This window comes from Lissotriton vulgaris, chromosome 3_1, assembly GCF_964263255.1.
Source record: "Lissotriton vulgaris chromosome 3_1, aLisVul1.2, whole genome shotgun sequence".
NCBI classification, from domain to species: Eukaryota; Metazoa; Chordata; class Amphibia; order Caudata; family Salamandridae; genus Lissotriton; species Lissotriton vulgaris.
This window is the reverse complement of record NC_141689.1, coordinates 1285418660-1285443288: the sequence shown is the minus strand read 5'-3', so window position 1 is coordinate 1285443288 and position 24629 is coordinate 1285418660.

Below are 24629 nucleotides of genomic sequence, written 5' to 3'. Positions count from 1 at the left end.
AATAATACATTTTTGTATTTTTTTTTTTATTAACATTCATTTCTATTACGAAATATGTATTTGTTTGTAATTTTTTGGTTAAATTAAAATCATTTATTTTTTATGTCTGTTTTAATGTTTGCTACATTAGAATATGTGTCTATGTTTTCTTAAATTTTATATTTATATATGTGTTTTGTTTTTGTTTTTTGTTATATTTTGTATTGTAGTTGATATTTTGTTTGTTTTTAAATTAGAATTTTGTTCTGTGGGAATAGTAATTTTTACCCCTCTGCTATCCACCAATTACCCTTTTGTTGCATTTGCAGGAGTGGGAATATATTTTATACCCCTACACTATCAAAAAAAGTTCCTACTGTTGCACTTGCTGGAGTGGGAATAGCAATGTTTACCCCTCCGCTATCCAACACTTTCCCTACTGTTGCACTTGCAGGAGTGGGAATAGTAAATTATCCCTCTCTGATATCCAACACTTTCCCTACTGTTGCACTTGTTGGAGAGGTAATAGTAGTTTTCACCCTACGCTATCCAACACTTTCCCTACTGTTGCACTATATGTAGTGTAAAATGTAGGTTTAAAAAATATTACATATTTTAATATTTTAAATTATGTTATATATATATTACCTACTGGCGGTCGCCAGTCGGTAGTTATAGTCAGGACCTATATTATCCATAGGAAATCCGCAACATTCTATTCCCAATAACTTTGGCGCCGATTGATGAATCTTTGCGAAATTTTCAAACTTTTGGCCAGCTCAGTTCCACTCCTCCCTTGGGGTTGATTCATCAAGCGGGGGCAGAGAAAAAAGGGGGGGGCCCAAAACGTGTTTTCCCCATGCAATTTCCCATAGGACCTTTAGCCACAGCTACAGCCGAAACTGCTGAACTGAATTATGCCTAATTTGGCAAAAAGGTAGTCCTCAGTTCAGATTTGTGCCTGTTGCTTAAATGGTGTCAATCTGTTCAGCAGTTACTGAGAAAATTACAGTTAAAATCATTTATATAATCTATGGGCGCGGTGGATCCAAGGGGGCCTGCGCGCACCGTGAGCGTATGATAAACGCACTGTCCTGATCACACCCTGAATGCTAATTGTCTGTCAAGTGGTTGTCAACATTCAATACTAGGAAGTGTTGACAGCCATTTTGTGTCTCGGTAGAAGCGAGGCGTATGTGTGCAAAAAGAAAAGGGGAAGGGTAGAAATACCCTCACCCTCTAGAGCTGCTCAGGGGGTCCCAGAAGGACTCCCAGGCCCCCCAATTTTTTAAATTTCTTTTTTAAAACTCGCTAAGTGCGAGCAGGGTGCGCAGATTCTGCCAAAAAAAAAATATTGAGCCCCCGGGGGGCCAAATCCAATGGGCAAAATAATACATTTAAAGGGGCCCCAGAGGACCCCCCCGCCCCCGGGAACCGCCACTCCCTGGGGCTACAAAATAAATTGTTGGGAGGAGCTCAAAAGCCCCTCCGAGTATAATTTGTGGGGGGGCTCGAAGGCCCCGAAGCCCTGGGGTCCACCACCCCCAGGGCTTTCTGTATCGTGGGAGGGGGGTGCATGGCCTTCCTCTTGGAGCCCTCGAGGGCCTTGGGGACCACCACCCCCCATGGCTGGCACTGTCGTTTGCTAGGAGAGGGCAGGAGTTTCCCGCCTTCCTATAGCAAACGTTGTTTGGGTTTTGAAAGAGAGAGCAGGGAAACCTGTTGTCTCTTTTCAAAATCCAAACCATATTGCTTTTCCACAGGTGTAGCTGCATCTTGGAGGGAGGTCTGGATGCACTCAGATGGTCTCTGTAAATAAAATGGCAGTTTAAAAACTAAGATTTTTCTAATATGGTGGATAAGATGCAGTTTTGAAAAAAGAAAAGAAATGATTGGTTGTTTGACAACATTCCATACTGAAATCTAGGGTGCATGTTTCTGTTTTTTAAAAGCATGAATCTTATTGGTTAACAAAATCTGATTGAAAGGAACATTACATAGGAGAAGCTGATATGTTGAAAAGTCAAGCGCACTTGCTATTTTGATTAGCAACATTGTGTGATCAACTTTTGATCTGTGTGCTCAGTTAAGTGTTCCATGAACTGTTTCTATGGTAACAGGCAAAAGCATATTGGGGGTAGGGTTCACATTTATGTCTATTGGAAAGGGTACACATGTGTAACCAATAGAAATGTGTGTTTGCTTTTAAATTAATGTGGGAAGCAATGTGATTTGATGTTTAGGTGTATATGTGTTCAAAATTGGAGGGAAACTTTGCCATTCTTTGGTTCTGGTGAGAGGTGTATAGAACAGAGATTCTGTATAAGAAAATCTGGTGTGTGATTGGCATACTTCTTATTCTACAAAACAATTTGAAAGGTGAGTTATTAATTTGTGAGGGGATGTATGTGATGCATATTGATTTTAATCAGAATAATATTGAAACTGTTGGTGTAGATAGTGTAGAAAATTAACCACTAGTTATTTCTGTTAATGGTGTGCTGACTAAGAATAAGAAAATCAGGCAGGAGTTAGTGGATGTTAGGAAAGTGCAAAAGGCAACATTGTATTTGATAAAAAAAACAATACATACTATAAGAATGTTTATATGGGAGAAGAAGAAACATTTTTAGCAGAAGATTCTGAAACGTCAAGTGGACAAATTGAAAATGTGGATATGTTAAGATGTGAAGAAATCTATGAACATTACAGGGTGCATCCACTTCATTCAAAAGAAGTGATGGGGAACACTATTGAGTTGTTCCAAATGAAAAAAGCAAAAGGAACTCCCATGAGTGTATGGGAAGAGAGCTTGGAAGCTCGTTGTTTTCGACAGCTGTTCCCAACTGGAAAAGGAGGACGATATGATGAACGTCCTGTGCAGATTCCTGCATCTGAATATAGGACAACTAGATTATATGCAGAAGATCCAAGATTTCGACAATGTATCCCGTATATATTTCATCTTTTGTTTGAAAGTGACTTGTCTGGACTTTCATATGCAGTAAATCACGTGTTAAAAACTGGAATACATCTTCAAAATGTATCTGCAAAAGATTTTATGGATAAAGTGCACCAGAGAGATGGGCATCTAGAATCTCAGCTCATTAATCTTATGGCATGTCAGCGTGGGACTAATGAAAATTGTTACCGTCGTCATGGAGAACTGAAATGTATGCTATGGAACTTAGGAACTCCTACATAGTTCCTTACCATAAGCTGTGCTAAGTACGCTTTGGATGATTTGCTAGAATTTCTTCGAGAGGCATATTCCAATATAAAAAATATTGAATATAAGACACCTGGAGGATTGTGCTCTTTGGATCCTGTTAATGTATGCAGGTCATAGATTTGAGGCTATATGTCTTTTATCTGCAAAAAAATAAATCCTCCTCTTGGAGAAGTTGTGGATTTCTTTTGGAGAAAGGAGTATCAAGCAAGAGGATCTCTTCATATACATATGCCATTATGGATTAAGGATGCTCCCAAATCTGGAACAGATGTGGATGATACTGGTTTTAGTATTATTGAAGAATATGAAACATGTTTTGTACCCAAAAGCACAGACGAAAACAGCTTAAGAGAACAAGTCTTACAATTCCAAAACCACCGATGTGGAAAATACTGTTGACGAAAGTACAAATCTAAGAACAAGTTCTACACCAAATGTTGTTTTGCATTTCCACGTCCTGTAATATCCAAAGGAAGAGTGAACAGTTTTATGTCATCTTTGCGACATACTATCACAAGAAAGTCTCAAAAAAATACCTACAACTTAAGAAGAAATGAAGAGATTAATAATACATAAATGACTACAACCCAGTTATTTTGTCCATGTGGAATGCTAACATGGATATTCAGTATGTTGCCGACAATTCCATTGCTGTTGCTCGGTATGTAACGACCTATATTTCAAAATCAGAAAAGACAGAATTGAAAGAAATGTAGGAAGTGATTTCTCACGAGAAGACTCTAAGTAAGAAATTATACAGTTTCAGTTTGAAGATGTTATCGCATCGATAAATCGGAGCATATGAATGCGCAGATTGGTTGTCATCTGCAAGTCTATACTCTAAATCTAGAAGAATCATTTGGGTGAGTCTAGGCATTGCAGCAATGTGAGAGTTTTGAAATCTATACACGGTATTGAATATTTAGCTGAAAAAGATCCAGAAAGTACAGATATTTTGAAAACAAATATGTTGGACACATATTACCCAAACAGAAGTCATCATCTTGAGAACATGTGTCTCTATGAAGTGCTGCAAAACTACACTTTTATACGGAATACTAAAGAGAAAAAAATATGGAGTCATTGGTTCCAAAGGATGTTTGGTGAAATAAACAAAATGAAATGTAATTAATCACAGGACGCTGTGTTGTGACACTGCTGATAAACAGAGATTTTACTATTTAGCCCTTTTACAACTGTTCAAACCATGGCGTTCAGAACTGGAATTACTTGGAGATTTACGGAGCTGTAAAGATTCCTTTAATGCTTGTAAAGATAGCATACAATGCAGTGCTTTTGCAAATTATGTGAAAATATTTAACAATGAAATTGATTAAGAAGCTACAATTGCAGCTGAGATTGCTAGAGACAGTTCTCAAGACACTCAAAGTTCTGCTGCGCTGAGTCAAGATCCACTAGGATAACCAATTGTTGAAAATGAAGCAACAATCGCCGTGAATGAGGTGGAAACAGCAATGCATCAAGCTCAAGAAGATGTAACAAACTTAGCAAACTTGGAAGAACAACTGAATGTTGAGCAGAAACAAATATATCAGCAAGTGAGACAACAGATTGACCATGGATTACTTCATGAACAGAAAGAGTGCTCATGCACGCCATTTCAACCAATCCAAATGTACGTGAGGGGACAAGCTGGAACAGGAAAAAGTTTTTTAATTAAAGTAATTACAAGTTATCTACAGAAAACAACAGAGTTACATTGGTCTTATGTTGTCACTGCTCGAACTGGTTTGGCAGCACACAACATTAAAGGAATTACTTTACATTGTTTACTAATGCTACCAGTAGAGCAGGAAAACAAATTGGAATACCACAAGCTATCTGGAGAAGCTTGCTGTGAAATTTCAAGAGTCTTGAAGAAAATGAAATTTCTCATTATTGACGAGGTTGGCATGGTGTCAAACTTAATGCAAGGTTTAAGTGTTGACAGTGCTTTGGTGAACATTAGAAATACTGTGTTTTAAGAAGGGTATGGCATATGTTGCTTTGTCACGAGTCAGAACATTATCTGGTTTGTTTTTGATTGATTTAGATGACACAAAGGTTACTGCAGATGCGAACTGTGGCAAAGAGTATAATAGGTTAATAAGAAAATATGCTTCCTATCTAGGTCTATATACTGTATTTGGAAAGCGTTTGGTTGGTCGAAAAAGATGGTTTGAGAATATCTGTACCGAAGGTGTAGAGAAGGGAAAACAACAAGAAAATGTCATTGCAAGCAAAATGAAAAAGGATACTGTTGAAGAGATTGTTGGTTATCAGTTTGAAAATAGTTCTGTTGTCATGCTAATGTAGTAGTCAATCTTGGTTTTTTTCTTAAAGGTTTGCAACAGCAAATTATGGAGAATTGGGGAAAAATGGTGTTGTTTGTTGCATTCTGTTTATGAGAAATTAAGAACTGATACAAGTCAAATACAAAGCGTTTCCGGATGTTTGTAATCTTTTGGATGTATGTTCTGGTTCCACACAATTTACACAAAATATCCAACAAGATGCTCAGGAATTTCCAATATATATCCTTACTCTATTGGAAAATGAAGGTGTAGAAATAGAAAATATTTTTGGCCTTTGTTATAAATGGGAACATTATTGTGAAAATTGTATGTATACATGTAGCACTAATGTAGACACTGACAGATTTCTATATTTGACATTAAAGGACTGTAAATCAGTGTCTTTTAATAAATTAATTAAAGCTGCAAATCAAAACATGCAATGTAGCCAATGCAAATCAGAAATGTTATTAACTTTATTTATTTTTTATTTTTTTATATCCTCATTTTGCGCATGAATGTATAAGGAGTACAGAGGGAAACTTGAGACCTCCACTTATTATCCCTTCACTCTTTTTCTCTTTACTGTACCGGCCGCAGAGAGTATCCCTTTGGTGGATCTGTTGTGTTTAGTCTTCCTATATCCTTTACCATACTCAATAATTCTTAACGACCGGGTGAGAGCTAGTCATCCTGGCGACTCGGCGGGAATGGTTCCCGTCTGAATTATTTTCACCGCTTTAATCATTGGACATAATATTGTTTTGTTGAGTTCCCTCGTAACCTTACATATTATTAGCGCAGTGGTTTTCCCTAATTTCCCAGAAGTTAAATCTTTTGGAGGGTTTTCCCTTCCTATCCAATGTATGTGTTGTTATTATAGAGTTTAGCCAATCCTCATATAGAGGTGGTATTGGTTTAACCCAATTCAGACATATTTCTCTTCTAGCAAGAAGTAACAATACAAATAATAAATGTTCTTGTTTCCTGGTTAACCACTCCTCACTTATAGTAAGCCTTGCTACAAATCCCAAAAATAATTAGTGTTGTACTTACATTTAGGTGTTTTCCCAGTATCCGACATAGCATATTACCTACTTCCTGCCAAAAGAGGTCCAATCGCGGGCAGCCTTGGAACATATGCAGGTCATCCACTTTGTCAAGCCCACACTTAGGGCAGGACTTTACACTTGCTCCTTTGAATTTTGACAATCTTTTGGGTGTCCAGTATGCCCTGTGCAGTGTAAATAAATGGTTTCTCTTCAAGCGTGCTGGTTTAATATTTGACCAGCATTTTTCACATGACTTCTGCCATAAATTTTGGAGGTCCGGCTTATTAATGTCTTTACTCCAGACTGACTCCGGTATTGAAGCATTTTCTTCTCCTGCAACAATTAGAGCCCAATACCATTTTGACATTTCTTTCTTTATTGGGGAGATTTTAATAATTTCTTTTTCTATTTCTGTATTTCCTGTTCTTTCCTCCATCAGCGAACCTGCCCAGCTTGTAAGTTGATAATATTTGAATTTTGACAGAGTTTCATTAGCGATTTCTGTTAGATGTTCCCAGGGTTCTATAGAATTCTCTGTCATCAGCTGGCACCATTTATCAATTCTTGCCATTCTTAGTGGAGATGCTAGGGCGTCTTTTAGGCACTCGGGAGTGCCAGTGAAATCCCAGATGGGGGCCAGGGAGCTGTAATAAGGAATATTCAGGGTACTTCTCATTTGATACCAGAGTTTCGCTGCGTTTTTTAGTACCTTTAATTTTATCTTTTTAAAAAATGTGGGATGTCCGAAATTAAACAGGAAATAATCGGTTTTGTTTGTCAATATTTGGAGAAATTGAGGATAGAGCTCATATTTTTTCCCAAGCGATCTCACATTCTTGAACTGGAAAGTCCTACAGTATTCCACAATATCTGGGCTAGCTATCCCCCTTGTTCTTTTTTCCTTCTTATTTTGTTCCAGGCAATCCTTGATCCTTTTGAGGCCCATATGAAGTTCGATATTTCTCCCTGTATCTTCTTCAGGTAGTCTCTTTTAAACTCCAGTGGTATAACATTAAAAAGGTAGGTACATTTGGGAAGAATCAAAATTTTTACCAAGTTTGATCTTCCTATAATACTTAGAGGTAACTTGTCCCATACTTTGAGAAGTTTCTTGGTCTCAAGTGAAATCCTATTAAGGTTTAGTTGGGGAATTCTTTCTAGATCTTTGACCAAGGTTATACCCAGATATTTTATTTTGTCCTTAGAGTATGGGGTATTCTGTTGTGTGTTCCAGCTCATCGATTCAGTTTTTTCTTCATTGGTCAAGTACCCAGATACTTTCCCAAACTCTGTAATTGCCTTGTTTATTGCTGTGGAGGAACTTTGGATATTTTCTGTAAAGATCATTAGGTCATCCGCATAAAGCGCCACCTTTTTGACCCACTCCTGATGTTTAAAGGGGGTGATTGACTTGTTGTTTCTGAATGTGTCTGCCAGTGGTTCAATGTAAAGGTTAAATAGAAAGGGAGACAGAGGGCAGCCTTGCCTCGTTCCCCTTTGTATCGCAAAGTTATTAGTAAGGCTCCCATTGATTAGTATCTTTGCTCTAGGATTTCTGTAGGTCTCAGTTATCAGATGGCCAAAACTTTGTCCAAGGCTAAATTTAGTGATGACTTTGTTTAGAAAATACCAGTTAACCCGGTCAAACGCTTTGGCAGCGTCAAAGGTAACTATCGTTAGGGTAATCTTTTCGCTAGTTGCTATATCAACCGCAGCAAAGAGCTCATGCATAATTTCGGATATTTGTCTCCCTTTTATGAATCCCTTTTGGTCCAGGTGTATCAACTTTGGCATTACCAGGGCCAATCTCCTTGCTACTATTTGTGTAAAGATTTTGTAATCACAATTTAGCAGGGATATGGGTCAGTATGATTCACAGACTGCGGGGTTTGTCCCTGGTTTTAAAATTATGCTGATAATTGCATCATTCCAGGAGTCTGGGATTTTATCCTTTTCCCTGTGAATTGTGTTCAATAACCTCGTTAATGGAGGGGCTAAGATTTCCCTCAAAGCTGAATAAAGTTTGTTTGGCAGGGCGTCAGGTCCGGCTGCTTTCCCTCTGTTCAGGGCTTTCAATGGCATTTTCACTTCTTCAATTGTTATTTCTGCGTTTAGCTCTTCATTTTCTGTTTGCGACAGCTTTGGTAGGTTTAAAAAGTCAAGGTAGTTTCCTATTTGCTCCGTTGAGGGGGAGGAGTCTTCCTCATACAGTTTAGAGAAGAAATTTTCAAATTCCTGCTTAATTACAGATTCGTCGGAAGTTAGACCGTTTTGATTGCTCAGTTGTATGCTGGCTAATTTGTTTCTGGTTTGGTCCGTTTTAGTTTTCCAAGCCAGCAGTTTTCCGCAACCCTCACCATACTCATGATTAGCTAGTTTACTGGCCTCCCACTTTGTTTTCACTCTATCTTTTAGGTAGTCTGCCAGTTTTCCTTTTAATTTTTTTCTTTCCATCACCAATGTATTTCTTTTTCCTAAATCGTGTTCTGCTTTTATCTGTATATCCAATGAAGTTATAATTTCTTCCTCGTCTCTGATCTCTGGTTTAACGAGTTTTGATCTCTGGGCTCCCAGGCTTATGAGTTTACCTCTGTTGACTGCCTTATATGCGTCCTAAGTTATTTTATCTGAGGTGCCTACTCTGTTATCTTCAAAGAAATTGGCTGAGGTTATTGCCAGTTCTTCCCTTACCTTAGGGTCCAGTAATAGAGTACGATCTACTGTCCATCTAGGTTGAGGTTTATTTATTGCTGTTTGTATGGTTAGTTGTACTGCTGAATGGTCAGACAGATGTTCTGGCAAGTGATCTATGACTTTGATGTTATTGTGCAGGTTTTTACTAGTCAAAAAATAGTCTATTCTGGACTTTTGGCCTAGTTTTTTATTGTGAAGAGTAAAGGGGTGTTCTTTGTTTCCTTTCTCTCTCCACATGTCAATCAGCTCTAGGTCGTTTTTATAAATGCCTAATCATTCCCTCATTTTTGGTAAATTAGGTTGTCTTCCTGGTGGGGATCTATCTAGTTTACGGTCCATAATAATGTTAAAGTCGCCTCCCAGTAATATTGGATCAGTTGTTTATAATAGCTCTGTGTATAATCTTTGAAGGGGATTTGGATCGTCAGTGTTTGGACCATAATATCCTGCTATAATAAAATTGTTGTCATATATTTTTACTTTTGCTAAGGCCCATCTACCCTTGTTGTCCACTACTTTATGTTCGACTTTTACATTGAGAGCTTTTTTGAAGAGTATTGCGATACCCTTAACATTGCAGTCTTGGTTAGTACAAACGTAGGTATCTACCCAGTTCAAGGTTTTTATTATTTGTTCCCATTCAGCCTTTAGGAGATGAGTCTCTTGGAGAACTATCACTTCATTATCTGCTGACTTTAAGTATTCAAGCATCCTCCTACGTCTGCTTGGTGTTCTGAGTCCATTTACGTTCCATGATAACATTTTAAGATATTTTGTTATTTTTGCCATGATTTTTTCTTTTTTGTGGGTTTTTCAGTTCCATTTCAATTTTCTTTGTCGTTCCCGTGCACTCCTTCTGACTTGGTTATCGAGGATAATATTTTCAGTTTTTTCCCTAATTTGCTCCCCACCCACGGTGGCTTTTTAATTTGATTTTGTATTTTTTTTTTATTCAGTTTTGCCCTCCCCGAGGAAGCCTCCTATCTTTCTCTTGGGCGGTATTGTTCGCCCTTTTGAGCTCCATGGTTTATTCTATTTGTAGCACTCCCTATCTCAGATGGTGGTGTGGTCTGTAGCTGTTTCTTTATTTGTTGTATGAGATTTTCAACTTCACTTGGTTCTCTAATGTTGTGCATTTTGTTCCGCCACATGATCCTCAGTGCATCGGGGAATTTCATCTGGACCGTGGCTCCCAGGGTTTTTAGTTCTGCCATGAGCCGCCCTAACTCCCACTGTCTATCCTGGGTGGCTTTCGACATATTGGAGCGAATCCTGAAGGACCAGTTATCTTTCTTTAGTGAACTGCTCTTTAAGCCTTCACTTAAAATTCTTTCTTTTAGTGTGTATGTTTTAAAATGTATTAATATTTTCCTTGTTGTCTTTCTGTCTTTGCTCTTTCTGAAAGGGTCTCGATGAACCCCCTGTATGTCGTCGCTCAGGTTTGTGTCTTTGGTCCAGGGGAAATACTCTTCAAGCAGGGAGATGGTAAATTTCCTGTTGTCCTGCCCTTCCAGGTTCTCTGGTACATTCAGAATCCTTAAGTTGTTTTTTCTCCCTTGATTTTCTAGCGATTCTAATTTTTCCTTGAAGGCTCTGTCCGAGTCCCTTAGTTTCCTGATCTCCTTCTGATTAGAGTCCACTTTTTTGTTGAGGGACACCACCTCAGACTCCACTGCTGACACTCTGTCTCCTAGAGCATCTAATTTTTGATCTAAGGTTTCGCAGACTCTTGAATCTTTGCTTGGTTGGACTCAGACACCATAAATGTTTCTCTCATCTCTCCCAGAACCTTCTCCATGATGCTTTCCATGGGTTTTCCCATTTGTTCGAGAAAGGATTGCGGGGAGGACAGTTTGGAACGCTTGTACTCGGCTCGGTTGTGGCTAACAGTGTTAGATTCTCTGAGGCCTCTGACCTTTTACTTTGTGCACCTATGCTGTTAGTTGTTTCTGTGCTCATTCTCGGGCTGTTGTCACTTTGTCCTTCGGATTAATCTTCAGTATGGGACAGTAGGGAGAGAGAGCTTCTTTCTGATGCTCATGTGGGTTGTTACACTTTAAAAAAGGATCTCAGCGAGGGGGTGATTTTTAGTTTCTGGTCAGGTAGGGTCCCCACCTTATCCGATCTAGGTTTAGGCTGACGATCTTGGTTATTGGAGCCTCTCTTTTTCCTTTTTGTTAATATTGGCAGAGTCACCTGCTTAGTTGGCTGGGGGAAACTTTGTTTGGGGAACTGTGTATTCCTAAGGCAGTAGCTCGATTTTATCATGCTCCCTTCTTCAAGTTCTAGGCTAGCTGGTGGGCCCTTTCCTCCCCCTTATCTCTTGTCTTCCTTGACAAAAAATGTTGTGCCTCAGACCCAGCCTCTCCTATGCACCCTGCTCATCCTGCACCTTTTGGACCTTCTTTTGCTTCTTCCGTTCTTAGAGCACCCCCCTGCTTACCCCCCTTGCACCCTTCAATTAAGTCTAGAGCAATGCCCTCCTGACTTTTTTCCTCCCCTCGTACCTGGTTCATGAGGTTGCAGCTGGAGCTAAAGGCAGTCTTCTTCTCTTTGTCTCTAGGGGTTACTGGCAGACGATTCCTGGATTTTGCTCTCCCCTCCTCTTCTGTAGGCATGAGCGGATTTTGCGGATTGGCAATCCGCGAATTTGCGGATTTGCGAATTTGCGGATTGGGAAAATCCGCAAAATCCGCAAATCCGCGCGGATTTTTTTTTTTTGTTCGCACGGGTTTCTGAAAGTTCGCGAGGGTTTTGTACAATTTCGCAAATTGCGAAATTGTACAAAACGCGTGCGAACACAATGTGCCCAGTAGGGTATGTGCCTCTTGTGTGAATAAAAGGTCAGAGAAAGATCAGTTCAGCAGATGAAGAGAAAAGAAGCTCCTGGTCATAGGAACAGCACGGGTATTGCGCTCGTGAAAGTCAAGGATGCAAAGCCTATCCAGCATCACAGCTGATTTTCCACGGTAGATTTGGGAAGAAGGCACACCTGTCCAGCCTCGACGACGCTCACGATTGTTTTTGGGCTAATGAATGAGTCACTGAATTTGAGCATCAACTAGTTTGAGCGACCATGTGTGTGTTACTATGCAATCGCCCCGAAGGGCGCAGGGGTCCCTTGAGTGAGCTGCAGACCTGTGCCCAGCCATGCAACTATTTTACAATGGCGCCAGCAAGCTGCCAGCACCGTTGTAAAATAGTTACAAAGTTAGCTTGCACAGGAAGCACTTAGATAAAATAAAGCAGCACCTGCTTCCTTTTATCTAGTGGTTCCTGTGCAAGCTAACTTTGTAACTATTTTACAACGGCACTGGCAGCTTGCTGGTGCCATTGTAAAATAGTTGCATGAGTGGGGGTTCAACTTTTGAACCCGTTACGTTTGTGGATTTTTTTTGCAGATTTTGCGGGAAATCCGCAAAATTCGCGGATTGCGGATTTCCCAAAAATCCGCAAAATCCGCGAGCGTAACGGATTTCCCGCTCACACCTACTCTTCTGCTCTGTATCGGTGCTTCGTGTTGCCCAAATTCCTCGTATCAATTTGCCTTCTCTCCAGATTGAGATCCTAATTAATGGCAGGGTTCACTCTCCCCCTTTGAGACACCATTGCTCTCAACCCGACGGGGCTTCCCTGATTGCCCCGGAAATAATCCTGCTTCAGCCACTGCCGAGTGTGCTGGGACCTCTGCTCTGACCGGCCTCCATCTCTGCCGCTTCCGCTCTTCCCCCGGAAGAGGATACTAACTCTGCCGTGCGCCCTCTGACAATCTCGTCGCGCACCTGAGGCTGCTGCCCATCTGTGTGGAAAGTACGCAAAAGCGACCCCGGTGCCGCTACCTCCAGGTCCTAGCGAGTCACGGTCTCGCATCCCCCACTCCGCTCCACCAGGTTTACAGGACCGCAGGTCCACCAGCGCCGATCCCTCCGGGGAACACCACGTAAGTAACTCCCGCAGTCTTTTAGTCTCTTGCCGTGTGTTTTGGTAACTTTAAGAACCGCTATGGCATCGCTGCAGCTTCGGTCATCATTAGGTCTTCATTAGGGATAGATTCCTGAGAAGATTGTGCTGGATTAAGTTATAATCGCGGAGATGACCACGGAGCTCCCGACCAGACCTTCTAGCCCGCCGCCATCTTCCTCCCCCTATCAACTTTATTTTTACAAAGATGTGGACAATATATAATTTGAATGATGCAACGTTGTACAGCTGATGGAAGGACACTTTAATAAAACATTTTATAGCTAGTCAACTATCAATATCAGGAAGGACTTTTGTAGCAGTAGCAATAATTTTCCATGATGGTCCTTCCACAACATCTGGACATTATACTGCCTATCTAAAAAGTGACAAAGGCTGGATTCTTTGTAATGATGCTGAGTTGGTTTTCAAACAACGTTTGCCTTACGAATTACCAAATTCCAACCTAATTTGTTTAAAGCTGAATATTTAGAAAGATAATTCAGCCTCTGAGGAATTTAATATTATGATTAAATAGGATTACCATTGTACAATTTACATAAAGATGACTGCAAAAATACAATATGGCCTCAAGGAAAGGTATTTCTTTGAATTGTTGACTTTTTGCTGCACATTGTCTCGGTGTATAATTTTAACCAACAACATTTACAGTGTTTTTAAATTGAAGTTATAAACTTTTCTTAGCAGTAACCATTTTATATATCTGTGATTTGTATTTTCCGGTATTTAACTGTGGATGGATTGTTGTTTTTTTTTAAACAATCTAATTGATTGTTTTTCTTTGCCCACTGTTATGTGATGAGTACGATTGAAATCACTGTTTTAGTGAAATTCAAAATATTCGGAGAACAGCAAAAAAGGCAAATACATTACTTTGTAAAATGTTAAAATTATGCTGTGCTGTTACAATGCATTATTGCATGTTATAACTATTTTTTTATTTTCTTTTACAGATCCTAATTCTAAAATATGGAATTTACGATATTTTACATTATAAAGAACAACTGAATAAAATGTGTATTGTTTTTTAGTTGTATTACTGCTGACGTAAGTTTAAGTAAGTCTTAACATGCACAAAGGACTGTGTTTGCACACAGTTGAAATAATGGGAGATTGATGGACTAGACTTGTGCCAGAGAATTCCATTGCAGACAGGTATCAAATAGGAGACAGCTTCAGAACACCTTCTGTAAGATACATGGTATAGTACAAAGATAGACATATGGTAGTCTTGTGGGTCCTGGTAATTTGAGATGTATAAGAAATAAAACTATTTAACTTAAATCACATCACTAAGTGTTTTTCCACATGTGGCAGTAGGCCCTCTCCCTTATCTTCAGTCATATATAAATATGTTCTATAACTTTCGTAAAATATAAGTACTTATAAATGTATCTTGTTCTTTGTTAGTAGTACAGAAATTCACTCCTAAAATAAGAATTGGCCTTGCCTTTAACTCTCTTTCTTAATTAGAAGGTGAGAAAAATACATTTTATTTACCTTTTGTTTTCCATGTAAAGATAATCTCATTATACACAGCACTTTCTGTTGAAAAGGAGTTCTATAGGTGTTGCTGTGCGTGTTGGCACAGAACAGTCAAAGAACAAGACATATATCCAGATTTATCAAAATTATAAATCTGGCCATGTTCGTGAATGCTGCACTATCCTCCAATTGGTGTAGCAAAGCACAACAAGGAGAATTGTTTTCACTTCTCCTCATTTTTTCACTTTCAATATATGCTACAATGCACAGCATGCATTGAAGGTGAAAATGATTTTTTCTGATAGTTTTTGTGCAGAAAGGTGACCCTTGCTGCACAAAAACAATCTCCACATGACACGGATATTCTTGCACCATAGTGTAAGGGTGCATGTGTCGCCACATGGCTGCAGTTTAAGCGCAGCTGTGCAGAGGGAAGCATAAACTTGCAACATATTTATGTACAAATGTTGCATCCCTCTGCTTCGGAAATACCACAGCATGCTGTAGCTAAATAGTTTACAGTGTCATGCTGCAGCATTTACTTACAGTTCGGCAGTTATACATTCACCACACTTCGCAAATGCATTCTTTCAGTCAATTATGCACTACACATACATACATCTAAACTTTCACACACTAGCACACAAGTTTAGTTCTTCTTTAACCAGAACAGGCAGTTCTGACAAGAAATGTTTTTTTGGTTTTGTGGGTGCTGTTTCCATTTGAAGCTTTCATTTTTTCACGGCACCCCAGCCGTGGAGGGAGCACCACAGTGAGAAGGGATGCGGGCCTTAGGGCTTGGTATACTGCAAAGTTCTTGTGGAGTGTGGCGCTAGAGAAAGCCAGACCAAGCGCATTGTGGGGCCCATCCAGGGCTATGCATTGGGGACACCATGGACACGGCACCCATTTGGGTAGCAATACCGCACTACAGGTCCCAGAATCCTGTGGGGCCCATCCAGGGCTATGCATTGGGGACACCATGGACACGGCACCCATTTGGGTAGCAATACCGCACTACAGGTCCCAGAATCCTGTGAGGGACTATGGATAACCTGTTCACTTTCAACAGCCTATCAGAAGGCAGTATTTTTTGAATAAAGGGTGTGGTTAAAACGCTGTGTGTTTGGTGAACTATGCCTTTGAAGAAGGGAACCAAGCTGAAACACGGCACCCATTTGGGTAGCAATACCTCACTACAGGCCCCAGAATCCTGTGAGGGACTATGGATCACCTGTTCATTTTCAACAGCCTATCAGAGGGCAGTATTTTTTGAATAAAGGGTGTGGTTAAAATGCTTTGTGTTTGGTGAACTATGCCTTTGAAGAAGGGAACCAACCTGAAACATGTCAGGCTGCTCCTGCCTTGCACCTGATCTACTGGAGATTCGCTGCAGATCGTGTGCTCCCTCGCCTGTGGGTGAGTTTGGAGCTTTCATTTTTTCATGGCGGCCCAGCCGTGGAGGGAGCACCACCGTGAGAAGGTAAGCGGGCCTTGGGGCTTGGTATCCTGCCAGTTCTTGTGGACTGCGGTGCCAGAGAAAGCCAGACCAAGCGCATTGTGGGGCCCATCCAGGGCTATGCATTGGGGACACAATGGACACGGCACCCATTTGGGTAGCAATACCACACTACAGGTCCCAGAATCCTGTGAGGGACTACGGATCACCTGTTCACTTTTCAACAGCCTATCAGAAGGCAGTATTTTTTTAATAAAGGGTGTGGTTAAAACGCTGTGTGTTTGGTAAACTATGCCTTTGAAGAAGGGAACCAACCCGAAACGCGTCAGGCTGCTCCTGCCTTGCGCCTGATCTACTGGAGATTAGCTGCAGCTCCTGTGCTCCCTCGCCTGTGGGTGACTTTGGTGCTTTCATTTTTTCATGGCGGCCCGGCCGTGGAGGGAGCACCACCGTGAGAAGGGAAGCGGGCCTTGGGGCTTGGTATCCTGCCAAGTTCTTGTGGAGTGCGGCGCCAGAGAAAGCCAGACCAAGCGCATTGTGGGGCCCATCCAGGGCTATGCATTGGGGACACCATGGACACGGCACCCATTTGGGTAGCAATACCGCACTACAGGTCCCAGAATCCTGTGAGGGACTATGGATCACCTGTTCATTTTTAACAGCCTATCAGTAGGCAGTATTTTTTGAATAAAGGGTGGGGTTAAAACGCTGTGTGTTTGGTGAACTATTCCTTTGAAGAAGGGAACCAACACGAAACGCGTCAGGCTGCTCCTGCCTTATGCCTGATCTACTGGAGATTCGCTGCAGCTCGTGTGCTAGCTCGCCTGTGGGTGACTTTGGAGCTTTCATATATATATATATTTGTCTTTATTTGTAATATATTTCTAACACGTTATAATTAAGTTAAAATGATTATCTATTAATTATTTTTAAGAATGTTTAATTTATTACTTATAATTATTAAACTTTACAAATAAATCTAATATTTTCAAAGTAAGATCTATTATTTAATTTATTTACATAATTTTTTAAACATATAAAAACAATATGTTGTACTTCGGGTATTTTTATTAATGATATTTTTTCTCAATATTTTATTACTTACCATTATGAAGACAGGAGGTTGATATTTTTGAAAACGATATTTATGTCCCTATATTTCTGTAGGTCGATATTATTGTTATTGAAATTCTTTCAATTATCCTTTTTGAGCATTGTAACTATACAGGTGATGACGGATTGAGTTCAGAAAGATGATATTGACTATTCTATAGTTTGAGTCTTTTTTGGTTATGCTGGTTTTGAATACACTGTTATGCCTATTTTTCTACCACTGTTGAAAAGTACTGCTATTCTCCTGATAAAGACCTGGATGTGGTTGAAAATACAATAAAGGTATACATACTATTTCAAATCAACATATTTGAGTTAGAGCCCTAACTAAGGTAAATGTAAATGTAAATGTAAATGTAAATGTATTGGCATTTATATAGCGCACTACTTACCCGTAGGGTCCCAAGGCGCTTCGACCGCTGCGAAACCCTTCCTGGCTTCCCTGAGAGATGGTCCCTTAATGGGTATCTCCAGGGTGAGACCAGGCATCCCCGGCGGTCTGGTGGGGCCGTTAGTGAAGATGAGGCAAGCTAATGCCCAGAGTTGCCGAGTGTGATTGCTGATCAGAGTGGGCACCGAGGCGAGAGAATTATCGAGTCCGCTGACCCTGGTCCAGAAACCTGCCGCGCCGGGAATCGAACCCTGGTCCCGGGCCGTCCTCTGCTCTCGGGTCTGCCCCCTCTAACCAGTGAGCCACACTACTTCACTACTAACCAGTCCTAGGTTGCTTGTGTTCCAGTTCAGGAAAGAACGCACCTGCCATTTTGGGCTGGACTTTTAACATGAGGAGCAGGGTCAAGAAAGATTTGTATAGGGCTAGGTCCAAACTGAGATGGCATAGTGGGCAATAAACTATGGCTTGGTGTGTGGCCCAAGTGATTGCCCGTGGCTGTGATTAATTCAAGCATTCCATTGCTTTGTTGTTCTAGAACTCACATGACAGTATACATATACATGATGTGAAAAGCGTATAATACAAACATTATTAAAAAACAAGAAATATCTGGTGTGACTGTGATATAATTCTGCCTCCCTCATTTTATTACAATTTACCACCTTGCAACAAGAATAAATCTGTAGCTATTAGGTAATTTTAAAATCTCTGTTTTGGCCCCTGACACCTTCCCTTTTAGGGTCTGTCTTAGTGGTAGGGTTTCAGGTGCCATTACACTATGCCACATTGCCGTTAAAACAACAAGAAATGATCTTGATGGTCAAGGTTTAACACACTCGAGACACAAATCTGTCACAATAATGTAGAGTGGTTTAAATGATGAAGCAGCCTCCCTTGTATGGGTGAGCGTTCAGCATTCTTTCAACAAAGGAGCGAGCACCATAGACTAGTACTGAAGTCATTAGGGAGGAACTAGGATAAGTTAGCTCCAGGTATGTCTCTTAAAACTTAGGATTCCATTGTCATTTTTCTTTCATAGTTCATATTTTTTAGTAGACTTTAGAATCACAGTTAATGAGCGTGATCAACCTCTATGAGTCCATAACTAGCGGTGGGTTATCTATCTTAAGAAAGATTACAATCTTAGCAGAAGACCATGAGTCTGGTGGAGGGGCCCGTTGGAAACTACCAGTGTGGTAAACAGATCTTTTATCTGGAGGGAAAAGCATTTATAGAATTCCAAAGGAATGTCATCTAACCCAGTGGCTTTACCACCTGGAAGATTTGTTAAAGCTAGGGAAATCTTTTCCCACAAAGGTAGATTCTCTAATTGATGGTGTTGTTCCTCGCTAAGTTGTGTAAGCAAAACTGTTTTCAGGTACTCAAGGACCTCTGCCTATCTAGAATCTGATTAGCTAGTAGTCTCCTCTGTGTATAGGCTCTTATAAAACTCTCGAAATGCCCCTTGGATTCTTATTGGATCATTAGTAGTCGCCCCTGAAAAGACTGGTTTTAAGAGTATTTCATTAGAGGGGAACTGCTGCCTGATATGAATGGCCAATTGATGACAAATATGTTCACTGCATTTATAGGTTTTTTCCCGAGCAGAAGCCCATTTTGCAGCAACCTTCTCTGCAAATATTGAGCCGATTTCATCAGCTTTAATGGCTACCACTTTAAGCTGTGCTGCTTCAATTTCCACCCTCAGCTCAACTGCCTTAGTTAGTTTTTCTTCCGCCTTAGTCATATTATCCTGTAGCTTAAAAATCTGCGCTTTTTCTTGTTTCTTTTTCCTTGTAGAGTAAGGTCTGACCTTGAACATATGCTTTAAGTGTGTCCCACACCACCGCAACAGGTGCAGACCATATGTTTTTCTCAAGGAACTCCTGGATCCAGTCTTTCATATATGACTGATATCCGGTATCATACAAGAGTGCTCTTTCAAAACTCCAGGACAGGATTTCTCCAATGGAACCCAACCCCTTCACATTTAAACTTAGTGGATTGTTGTCCAACATGAATCGTCGGACTGTATCAAGGGTACCGTCCCGAATCAAAGATGAAGATGCCAAAACAACCTTGCAAGGGAGAGGTATGGGGCTGAGTTGTACGTATTCAAAAAACAGTAGAGGGTCACTGAATTCACTAAATACCAGGAGAGGGAGGCAAGGAACAAACTGGAACAAGAACAAACCTCTCCTAGGTATCAAATCAATATTTTGGTAATATATCCATCATATAATATCTATATCAAAATTGTCCCAACACAGAGATTATTTAGAAAACATATTCATATTTATTAATTGCATAGTCAAGAAATTCATAACAAAATGACATCATAACTATACACAATGCATTCAATAATACACAATACTTTCTACAACAGCCCCACAGAAAATAGAACCCTGGCTGATTTAGGTTTAAATTAACCCACACATCGCTAAGTCCTTGAGTATGCATTGAATTAGTTAAGGCTTAATATACTTTTGGCTTCCTACCAGTATATTTCCACTGACTACTAACTCTCCAATTGCAAGGTAAATTGATATTAAAATCTTCAAAGATGATAACTGGAAGAGGCCAGTGGACCAATTCATCTGAAATCCAGCCAATAACCCCAGGATCCTCCGCATTACTTCCATAAAAGGAACGAAGAGTGAAGGAAAAATTAGAAGGTAAGCTGCATTCTACTGTTAATGCTGGATTCTTATCTAGATTTTTCTACCCCTGGCTTACCACTCGAGAATCCTCTTTTTTCTGATCTATCTTGTCTGCTAGGAAGTGTAGAGGGGAGAACCCTTTACACTTTCTATTTATCAATAACCAAATCAACACAATTATAAAAACTACCAACTACAGTAGTGAAGTTTAGGGGTTTATTACAAAGCCAAAAACAATTGAACATACAAGCAACTCAGCAAGAGTTTAAGAAGGTAGACAGGAACTAATACAAACATAATCCACCACAAGAGTCTCAGACGACTCAAAATAATGAAGAGAATAATCTCTAAAATATTCAGACAAACAATTATGGTCCCTACTTGTAGTGTAGAGTGCATTGACCTAAAGGAAAGAAGAAACATTAATCTGTCCCTAAAGTGGCATCCCTGCTTAGCATTGTCCCCAGGCAAGAGGAAAAGGTGGCAGCAGTGAAGACTTCCTCAGAAGTACACTCACTTTGCAAAGGTAAGTAGCTAAAGCTACAGAGCTCGTTCTAATGTGCTCCTTCTAGCTTCCCCTCTAGTCCTCTTCTGCTCCACCCACGGGGGTACTGTCCCTAATACAAAATCCCCAAAACAGTGGACATGCCCTAAGCACATACCCCTAGGCAGGCCTTCTCTCTAGAAGTTTCCATTGAAACTCTGACTTAATTCAAGAACCGTTGAGTTCCAGACAACATTTTCACTTAAAGAATCGTATCAACATTCCTGTGTACTCTCATGGCGCCTGCTCCAAGCACCCTAACTCCTAAAACAAAAAGGGTTATTCTGCCTAACTAGACATGTGTCCTTGCACCTACAACTGAAAACTTGTAAACAACACAACATTGTCCACATACAGTTTTTACTGTCTATGTTTAGGTAGAGAAAAAAGCCTTCCCAAGGAAAAATAAATTTCAGGCCTACAGATTCAGCTAACATAAGGAATCACAGGCCTCTTCTGGTACTTATATGCAATCAGGCTTTTACACATTTAAACACACATTTCTAAAGCCATGATATGAGCATTACAATCACAAATCGCTAATGCCTTATTTTCCATGTCATGATTAAGCAAATCTATAGTGCAAACTTTAATATGGTGCACGTTTAATCCTAACGCATCATTTTATTCCTGAACCAGTACATTTTGCATTACCTTAGGCACATTCTCGGTTAAACACTACACTAGTCTTCGAAATTACGTGGATACATTTCTAAACACTCTAATATATGCAGTTATAATTCTACGAATCTAACAACCACACATTAATACAGTCCTCTAAATATGTTGGTGCGGAGTACCCATGATTACTATGCACCGCTACAAATTTCTGAATAACATGGCACTCTATCACTACTATAACCCATCTTCCCAGGGAGTCAGACTTAACCCGTGTAGCTTTAACTGGACTATTCTTTTGAACCAGGATCCCTACTCCTTTCACCTGTGCTCCTTGAGATGTCCCCCCAAGTACTCGCCACTATAGTAAATTCAAAAGATGTCTCTGTGATCACTCAATATGGCTTTCCTGGAGGTTGACAATGTCGCCCCCAGCAGGCATAGCCCTTGTGCTACCTTCTGCCTCTTCTGGGCAACGTTTTAACTGCAAAAATTAATTTATACTATTCTCAGATTAGTAAACTTATTCATGTCAATTTTTGATCATATTGCCCGAAGTTATCTAGAATCCATTTTCCATATGCAAAACAGTTAAAGTAAATCAGAGATCTGTCAAAAACAACCCCACTCTTCTGGGCATAACATAGACCAATATCTTGTTGACAGTACATAGAAAATTATTTTTCCTTCTTTAGCATGTAAATATATACGTATATATCCATGTTTTTTTCTTTTTCCCCCTTTCTTCCCCTGTTACATTTTTCATCACTTGGTTTATTTTCGGACTGACTGAAGCAAATGAGTTGGTAAACACCAATTGTTCTCACTCTGCTCTACTACTTGATAAATGCCCCTCCCCCAAATCCCCCCAAATAAAGAGCAATGATGAATTCCCATAATGATTGGCATATCAATTATGAGTTGTCGTGGCCCATCCAAGCTGTGTTTCAGTTTGCAAGTACCTTTAACGTGTAACAGACAGTTATAAGAAAAAAAGTTCCCATTAGAAAGTATAGCAATCCCCCATATATCCACTCCAGATAACCCAAATAGCTTAAAGTAAGAAAAAAGCAAAGAGAGAGAGAGATAAAGAGGAGTGCACCAATATATATTGGAGCTGCTAGTCTTTAGCAACTAAGATGCTAACTAGCTATTCCCCTTTCTAGCCTTGACTTCCCCAAGGAACTCTTCTGCCTTAATCTCTGATAGAATAATACGAGAAGACCCATTCAAGATAACCTTTAGTCTAGCCTGATTAATTAAAAACACCTGGGCACCCTTCTGTTGCAACGGAGTGATTAGCTGATGTAAATGCCACCTCGATTCCTTTTTAGCGTGGCAGAAATCAGGCTTAGCGAAGAACAGCACCCCGTTAGAGCCCTTCTGGGAGTTGTGACACCCTGATCATAGACCAGCTGCCTAATCAAAAAGTTCCCAACAAACACCAGAAAGGCCCTGGGCTTATCTCCGCTGTAGCTGCTGCCGTCATGTCGCTTCTTTAAATTGAAAGGAAAGCAGTGTGCCAGCTGAATCTCGTGGTCCCAGTTCCAGTTAGTGTTTCAGAAAGGTGTCTCGCAGGAGTTTAACAATAAAGCGTCGTGGATCGTCCCCCTCTGCCCCTTCAGGGATCCCTAGTAGGCGGAGGTTATTCCAGCATTGTCTGTTCTCCTGCTTCTCCATCATTGTCATTATATCTGTTAAACAGGCAGCTTGAGAAGACCCTTGTTCTTTTTTGGCAGTTACTTCAGTTTCTATGCTCTCTGTGTGAAAAATGGTCTCCATTTAATTCTGGGGTCCGAGGAGCCAACAAATCCGAGTTGTTTTTTGTAATTTGAGAGTCCGGCTCTTTAAGCCTGGAGACTAAGGTGTAAGCATAAGTGATGGGGCGGGCAAGGTCATAGAAATCTAATTACTATTCAAAGGGGCTAGGGGGTGATGTCAACAGCGCTGATAGAGCACCCTGCTCCTGAGGTAATATTTTCTTTTAAAAGTTCACCCAATTGCAGTGGATTGAAGTTCCCTTTTTCCGTCGTCAGTGTATTTACTTGTTCACCCTCAAGAGGCAGTGCGGTTTGGTTAATAGGAGCTGGTGATTTCTTAATTGTTAAATGCTTAACAACAGAGGGCTAAGAGCCCTCCTTAGGCACTGCTCCTCCCCTGAGACTCCCTGTTTTCTTTTTTGTACCCCGTCTCGTTTTTTACCTTTCAATGTGGCATCTGACACCTCGGCATCTCCCCGGCAAACATTCATGGCTGTGTTCTTGGATTTGGAGCCTCTCGCTCCCCGGCTCGTCATGCTCCACCTTCGCGGAGCACAGGAAACCGTCTTGTTGCGAACCAGGAGCACGATAATCAGCTGGCAGGCATAAGTGTCCCGAGACTTCCTCCCCGGGAAATTTACACACCCGTGTCTAGCAGTCACAGCTCCTGAAATGAATTGGCAGCCAAGCCGGGTTTGACAATGCGCTCCTGGTACCTTCAGATGCAGCATCTGCCATCCAGGTAACGTAGCCAACTGCCGATGCACTCCTACACAGCGAGGGCAGCTGAGCGGCTGGAAATCACACTGACGTCATCTTGCATTTTGACTTTAGTGCGATTCAAGTTGTGCAGGCCCTGTATTGTAATCCCACTGCTGGAATCTCAATAAATGGGAAATTAACAGAGCTGATCGAGATATGCCCCAGGCACTCGGCAGCGCTGCCCTTGCTCTCCATTGCTACTCATGATATATATAGACCCCTTTATCAAGAAAATAGAAAACAATCATGAAATACTGGGTGTGAGTAGTCATGGTCTGAATAGTAAAATTATGGCTTATGCCGATGATCTTGCATTGGTCACTCCGGCAGCCATTAAATCTATAGAACAGGAGGCTCAAGAATTTGGTAAGATATCAGGATATGCACTCAACAAAGAAAAGAAACAGATCATTGTAAATAAAGAAATGTTATGGTCAGATAATAGGGTAGTCCAAAGGGCTAAATATTATGGGTGAACGTAGTTAATCGTTAGTGAGAACTTGAACCCGCTGACAGTTGAAACTAAGAAAAAAATTACCGGATTAATAATTTTCACTTGACCATAGTGGGGCGGTGCAATTTCCTTAAGATGATTTTTTTCC